Genomic DNA, 8,069 nt, shown 5'->3' on the forward strand with positions numbered 1-8,069 from the left:
TATATCTCAGACTGGGCAGCTGAATCTGGCATATGGAATCTCAGGAATTTGGGCTCTGGGTCCAAAACTCCAGTTTTACTAGCACTTGAACCATGCCCAAGCCTCTCACCCAAGTCCTAGAGCCCACTCATTCACTAAGGTAGAAGTCCGTGTGCTAAGAATGGTCCCTATTTCTTACTGCCATTTTTATGTGCCCTGGGAGAAAGTGACAGATGGGGGACTAGAGTGTGTAACATCTTGAGTCAGGAGCAATCATGCCTGCAATGGCAAGGTGAGGAATTCTACCTCTTTCTTTAGAGTTTTGGGGGCTGTGGAGGCCATGTGCGAAACATGGTCTGGGCTCAGCTATTCAACATTTTAGAAAAGCTTCATAAAGTTAGAACACCCTGGAAGAGGGAGTAACACTGAAGCTGAATGGTTGAGTTCTTAATCAACATCTAACAGGAGGTAAGACAGTGCTGGAGATGGAGTTCTAAAGATAATCCAGGCATTGTGAGGTCACTTTGCTCCAGGAATGGGCAGGAGGTTCAGGAAGGCCTGAGCCCATGAGGCCCCTATCATGGTCACTTGTCTCTCACTACCCTTCCAAAGATTCCCATGACCACAGCAGTGCTTAAGCGTGGGTCCCACATGAGTGGAGAGTGTTCCAGGGTCTCACAGATGTGACCCTGCTGTTTATGGAATTGTGTTCTAACACTCTTTTCCTTTCACTCTTTCATTACTCCTGTAGTGATATTTATTCTTCCCCATATTTTTACAGTTACATTTCTCTTACTCTTTATGTAGGATTCCCTTATGTATCTGGTGAATATTGGCTTAGTTGTGAATTTCTTTAGTTTTCTATCACGAAAGGTTTTTTATTTTACCTTCAATTAAAATGGACAGGTTTGCTGGATACAGTAGTGTAGGTTGTCTGTTATTTTCTTTTAGTGATTTAAATATACCATTCCATACCTTTCTTGCTTTTTGAGTTTCCATTGAGAAATCTGCTGTTATTCTAATTGAGTTGCCTTTATATGTGACTTGGTGATTCTCACTTGCAGCTTTCAATATTATTTCCTTGTCCTTTATACTTAATGTTTTAGTTATAATACAACATGAAGAGGTTCTTTTCTGGTCCTGTTTATTTGGTGTCCTAAAAACCTGCTGTACTTGGAAATTTTCTTTGTGAAAATTTCCTGATATTATTTTATTGAATATATTTTCTATGCCTTCATCTTATACTTCTTCTCCTTTTTCTATGTCCTTGGTTTATAGGTTAGTTCTTTTAATGGTATCTCAGAGTCTTGCATGTTCCATTCATACTTTATATTTTACTTTTCCATTATCTTTTTCTGAATATTCTAGTTCATCGTTTTGTCTTTAAACCCTAATATTATGTCTCGTCTTAAACCAGTATATTGGTGAGACTTTCAACTCAGTTTTTCATTTGACTTATTAAACTTTTAATTTCCAGAATTTCAATTCATTTTTTCTATCTTCATTGAATTCCTCTCATATACTGCATTGCCTTCCTTATATCATCCAATTTTTCATCTGTATTCTCTTCTGTCATAGTCTTCAGGGCCCCAGTGTTCATGGTGACAATTCCAGCTGGGTCCACCATAGCTGTGACCACCACATAACCTTTTTGGTGGGCTGGGCGGTACTGGAGTTTTAACTTAGGACCTTGTGCTTGCTTGGCAGGCCCTCTACCCCTTTAGCCTCACCTCCAGTCCTCAATACCCTTTATTTTTGAGGAGGACAATGCCATTTGCACATATGAGTCCAAGAAGTTGGTTCAAAGTTTTAATCACCTGTAGTCTTTCAGCTTATGTATTTTCTTTTTGTGTGTGTACAAATTCTTTTTTCCCCTTTATTGTGCTGGGTGGGGGTACATTGTGGCAGTTACAAAGGTTCTTTGAATGTATCAAATATATCATACTTGAATTAACCCTTACCACCACTCTCCCTCATCCTCACTCCCCTGATTCCTGGAAAAGTTTCAAAAGGTATCATTTTACGTTTGTATACATACACATGTATTTGTGCTATATTCATCCTCCTACCCCTTTTCCTACCACCTGCCCTCTCCCACAAGTGCTAATCCCCTCCCCCCTGGGCAGAACCCATTCCAACCCTCCTGTTCTGTGTTGTAAAAGAAAAAAACATAGAAGACAAAAAGAAAAACAAAAGTTTTTGCTAGTATGAGATTAAGATAGCTACACAGGAAGTTTCCTTGTGTTGTTTCCATGCATATAGTATTATAACCCAATTGGTTTATCTCCTCTAGTCCTCTTCACTCCTCCCTAATACCATTCCCATGTTGGCTCCATCCAGTTTAAGGTTTCTATATTCATTCCTGTAGAGTGTGCACACAGCTGATTCATTTTCAATGTTCAGGTAGAACTTTGTAGTAGCAGGGCTGAGGCATAGTTTTTCACTAGTGGACTTGGAGTATAGCTCAAGTAGCCAAATATTTGTCCACATACTCAAGTCCAATACCCAGCACCACTCAGAGAGGAAAATGAGATGGTATCCTGTAGTTTCTAGTGTTCAAATTGGTGCTATATATGGGCTGAGAGTGGAGGCATTTACAGGTCAGTTGTCTGATAGTGGATTATTTTCACTTTAGGAGCTAACCTTTGTGTCCTGGGAATGCTGATGGCTGCAAGGAGCTTTGCAGTCTGTAGACCAATCACATCCCCCTTTTTCCAAATGTCTGCCAGTTTGTATCCCCATGGGTAGCAAGCATCTAAGCTTAGAGTTATCCCCCAAATGCACCAGAGAATGGGGGACAAAACAGAGCATTGAATTTTGCCCTGGTGAGGGAGATATAAGTGACTGAACCATACTGTCTGTGGCTCTTATTTCTTCCAGATACCATCCAGCAGTTAACTATCCTTTGGGAGAGAGGGGGGTGGGGACATCATATGTTTTGCAGGACCTGATATCAGTCCCACCTTGCAGCAAACATACATAGCCATGATGCAACTCTAAGAAGTGTCTCAGTGTTCTTATATCCTGCCACACAGCTCACCACCCAGTGGGAGACAGGGAATCATGTTGTTCAAGGACCTGGGCCCAAAGCTTTCAGTCCTTCCTAGCAGCAAGCACACATAGTTGAGAGATTAATCCAGGATGCTAGTCAAAGTACTTCCAGACCCCTCCCAGTTCTGTGGGAGGGAGCAGGCTTGGGAAATTGAGTGAGTTGCAGTACCTGAGTTCAGAGCTCTCAGTCCTTCCTGGCAGTGAAGAGATACAACCAGAAGGCAACTCCTGATGGCTAGTCTAATTGCTATCAGACCCTGCTGAGAAAACACCCTGTGGGAGGGAGGAGGTTGGGGGAATTTGCATGTTTTTCAAGACCTGGGCTCAGAGCTCTCATTCCCACCTGCCAGCAAAAACACTTGTAGCAAGGAAGTAGCTTCTGAAGATGGAGCCTTCTGCCAGCCATGGGCTCCATGCTCTCTTACTGCAGTGATTGTCAGGTGAGGGGACTTGGTCCTCATCATGGAGGATGGGACCACCTATCATTAAGCCTTTCATTGTCCAAGCTCCCAAGAGCTTAAACTTCTCAGAGGAGGATCTTCAGAAGACCCTCTCCTTCTCCACAGCCAACTCTTATGGCTGTCTTCTACCTAGTCAATTTGGTAGGCTGTCCAAGCAACCTGAGCTGTGATTTTTCCTTTGTTTTCAAATCCTCAGCATATCTTAGTCTTAAACAATAGGCCCACTCTCAAAATAGTTCCTTACTGTAGATCTCACAGATATGGGGAGTGACAACATGTCTTTCTTCTCTAATCCTAGCCTGCCAAATACTAACAGTCACTGTCACACCAAATTCCCCAGTCTGCATTTAAGGCTTGTAGTTAGTATGGGCATATCCTATAGCTACTATTGCCAGTCAGGGCCATTGGCTCTTCTATAAATATTACCAGCCTCCATCATGTTTCCTGCCCATGCAGATCCTGGGATGAAGGTAGATTCTTGAACCATTAGTATCCAGCTCACCTATAATTTTGCTCATAAAGAGGAAAATATTACAGGTCTTCTACATATAAGATCTTTTATCTGGCAACTCCATTTCCATGTAGGACCTTGTGATTAGTCTTTGTCATGAGAGGGGAAGAAAGGCTCATTCCTCTGATAATTGTCTCAAAGAATCACTCACTGAGTCATCCATAATAATCAACTTAGTATTGATAGAAATTCCAAATACATCAGAAGCTGCAGGAAGCCATAAGAAATTCAGTCTCTCCCTCACACAAATCAACCTCTTCTTCAACTTGCACTCACAATCAAGAATTTGACTTTATGATAAAACGTCTTCTTCCTTTTTCTGTACTTAATTTCATGAAGATTTTGTCCTTGCTGTTGATTATCAAATGACTTTTTAAACTCCACTTTGAGGAATTCCACATTGAAGAAACTGATGATAAATATAGCAGTAACATAAGCCACATTGTTGTTCCTTTATTCATATGGGTAAGCTCTTTTACTTATCCTTGAACTGTTAACTTTTACTTCACCAGAGCAAAATTTGAGCTGCTTTTCCTAAATTCTAAATTTCACAGTCACTCCAAAGTTTATGTTATGTTTTCTCTCAACTTTACCTTTCTTTTCACACCCTTTATGTTCTTTTAATTTTTTTCTGATAAGGGCAAAATAGTTTCTGCTGGGTATTGAGGGGGTGGGGGGGAGAGGGAGGGGGCGGAGTGGGTGGTAAGGGAGGGGGTGGGGGCAGGGGGGAGAAATGACCCAAGCTTTGTATGCACATATGAATAATAAAAGAAAAAAAATTTTTTTCTGCTTTATGTACATAGTTGATTTAACTTATTCTGGTAATTTATGACATGAATATTCAAATATCATTCTACTCCAGTTAGTCCATATACAATTTCTTTTACATTTTATTAAATGGATATTATATATATATGTACATATACACATTTGGGAATACTGCACAGAATGTTATATAATATCAGTAACATTTACACCATGATCTTTTTAGTACTAGTTTTGCATATGAGAGAGAACATGCAACACTTGTCTTTCTCAGTCTGGTTTATTTTGCTTAACATAATGATCTCCAGTTCCATGCATTTTCCTGCATATGACATCATTTCAGTCTTCTTTACATCCAAATAATACTCCATTGTGTATATAGACCATGGTTTCTTTTCCAAACAATTTTTAAGTTAGGATATATTTGTTTTATAGGGGGGATTCATTGTGACAATTGGAATTGGCTTTCATTGTACCTTGGTTAGATCACCTCCACCATCTTCCCCCCTTGATTCCCTCCCCACCCCACTTAAAGCAATTGCCAGAGGTTTCCTTGTTCTGTTTTGTATATGTATATGAAGTCCATCAACTATATTCCTCACCTCAATCTCCTTCATTCACCTCCCCTCCCACAAGTACCCCCCACCATACCTATTTTACAGTTATGTCTTTCATTATTAACTTCTAAGTCAGTGTTCAAAGAGGTTTCTTGATGTATCCCCACTGTGTACATACTTTACTTTTAGACCATATTTTCTTTATTCATTCATTAGTTGATGGGCACCTAGGCTGAATCCACAGCTTTGCTATTGTGAACACTTGCTGCTGTACACATGGGTGTGCATGCATCTTGAATCTATGTTGACTTACATTCCTTGAGATATATTTGTAGGAGTGGTATAGTAGGCTTATGATAGTTCTGTTTTTTGTTGCCATTCTGACTGATGTGAGAAAGAATCTTGATGTTGCTTTGACTTCCATTTCCTTTATGAATAATGAATTTGACTTCTTCATGTAGTAATTGGCCATTTGTACTTCTTTTGAGTACTGTCTGTTTGATTGATTTGCCCATTTATTAATTGCATTGTTTGTACTTTTGATGTTTATTTTTTAGCTCATTATCCTGGTATTAATCAATCATTTGATGAATAGCTAACAAAGATTATCTCCCATGTGGATTATCTCTTGATTCTGGTAATTGTTTCCTTTGTTATCAAGGAGCAATTTGATTTTATGCAATCCTGTTTGTGTATTTTTTGCTGAATAATTGGAATCCTAGTCACAGAGTTACTAGCTTATCTTCAAATGTTTTTCCCTATTTGTACTTCATACGCATGGATGAAAACAGAAGAGTGAAATCAATTAAATTTTAAAATAGGGACTTTAGGGGGTAAGAAAGAATATAGAAGGAGTGAATTTGATCTAAGCACATTATATGCATGTATGGAACTATCACAGTGAAATCCTTGTGTATATTTAATATGTGCTAACAAAAAAGTGGAAAAAGGAAAGAGATTATTCTATTGAAAAAATAAGTTTTGGGTCTTTTCTTAGTGGTCCTGGGGTTTGAACTCAGGCCTGATGCTTGCTAGGCAAGTACTCCACCACTTGAATCACATCCCCAACCCTTTTTGCTTTCAGTTATTTTTCAGGTAGGGTCTCATGGTTTTGTCCAGAGCCAGCTTCTGACTGATATTCCCCCATCTACACCTACAGGAAAACCTAGGGGACAGTTCTGCAATCATGCCCAGCATGTTTGTTGATATGGGGCCTTGCTCACTTTTCACCCAGGATGGCCTCAAACCATGATTGTCTCAATCTGCACCTCTTGAGTAACTACTTTGAGATCCATTGAATTAATCCATTGAATTAATTTTTGTACAGGGTGATAGATATGGATCAATTTCAGTCCTCTACATGTGGATATCCAGTTTTCCTGATACCACAGGTTAAAGAGGTTGTCTTTTCTCTAATGTAGCTTTTTGCACATTTATTGAAAATCAGATGGCTGTAGGTATGTGCGTTTATTTGGGTCTTCTATTCTATTCCCTAGGGCTACATGACTGTTTTGTGTCAGTACTGTGCTATTTTTCTTATATGACTCTGCAGTATAATTTGAAGTTAGATACTGCGATATCTGCAGTCTTGCTCTTTTTGCTCAGGATTGCTTTGACTGTTTGAGGTTTTTTTATGCTTCCACATAAATTTTACAATTACTTTTTCAATTTTGATGAAGAATGACACTGGACTTTTGTTGGGGATTGCATTGCATCTGTAGATTGTATTCAGTAGTATAGCAATTTTCAGACTATTAATTCTGAACATGAATAAGGGAGATCTTTCCATCTTCTAGTGTCTACTTCAATTTCTTGTTTCAAAGTTTTATAGTTTTCATCATTGAGGTCTTTCACCTCCTTAGTTAGGCTTATTCCTGGGTATTTAATTTTTTGAGGTTTTTTGTGAAGGGTGTGTTCTTCTGATTTCTTTTTCAGTCTGTTAGTGGTAATGAAAAGCTAGCCTGTTGATTTTTAGATCTTGTTATATTGCTGAAAGTGTTATTAGTTTTAACAGTTTTTTGGTGGAGTTTTAGGGTTTTAAGTACAGGATCATATTATCTGCACATATGGATAATTTGATTTATTCCTCTCCTATTTGCATCTCTTTTATTTCTTTCTCTTGCATTATTTCTCTGGCTAAGAATTCAAGTACTATATTGAATGAGAGTGGACAGAGTGGACACCCTTGCTTGTTCCTGACTGTAGAGGAAATAGTTTCAGATTTTCCCCATTTAGTACAATGTTGGCTCTTGGTTTGTCATATATAGCCTTCATTATGTTGAGGAATATTTCTTCTGTTCCTTGTTTCCTCGGGGATTATATCATGAAGGAATGTTGGATTTTGACAAGGTATTTTCCGCATCCGTTCAGATGATCTTGGGATTTTTATTCTTTATTCTGTTTAAGCATTGTATGAAATTTATTGATTTGTGAATGAGGAGCCATCTTTGTATCAATCATGGTATATGATCTTTTTAATGTGTTTCTATAGAAGCTTTACTCTTTCTGTATTAGAAGCCACAGGTAGCTGTAGGGAGCCTTTTAAGCTGTGGCCCAGCAATTTTCCATTTACCCCACATGCCCTCCAACCCCCTGCTCCAGTTTGTGTCACCAGAGGCAGCAAGTGTCCAAGCCTAAAGGTGTTCCCTGCATGCATCAGAGAGTCAGGTTTGAAACCAGAGCCCTGAATTTTGCACTGGTAGTACAGAACTGAGGGACAAAGGCGCTCTGGCTGCTGCTTTCAAA

Source organism: Castor canadensis, chromosome 16, assembly GCF_047511655.1.
Source record: "Castor canadensis chromosome 16, mCasCan1.hap1v2, whole genome shotgun sequence".
In the NCBI taxonomy this organism is placed as follows: Eukaryota; Metazoa; Chordata; class Mammalia; order Rodentia; family Castoridae; genus Castor; species Castor canadensis.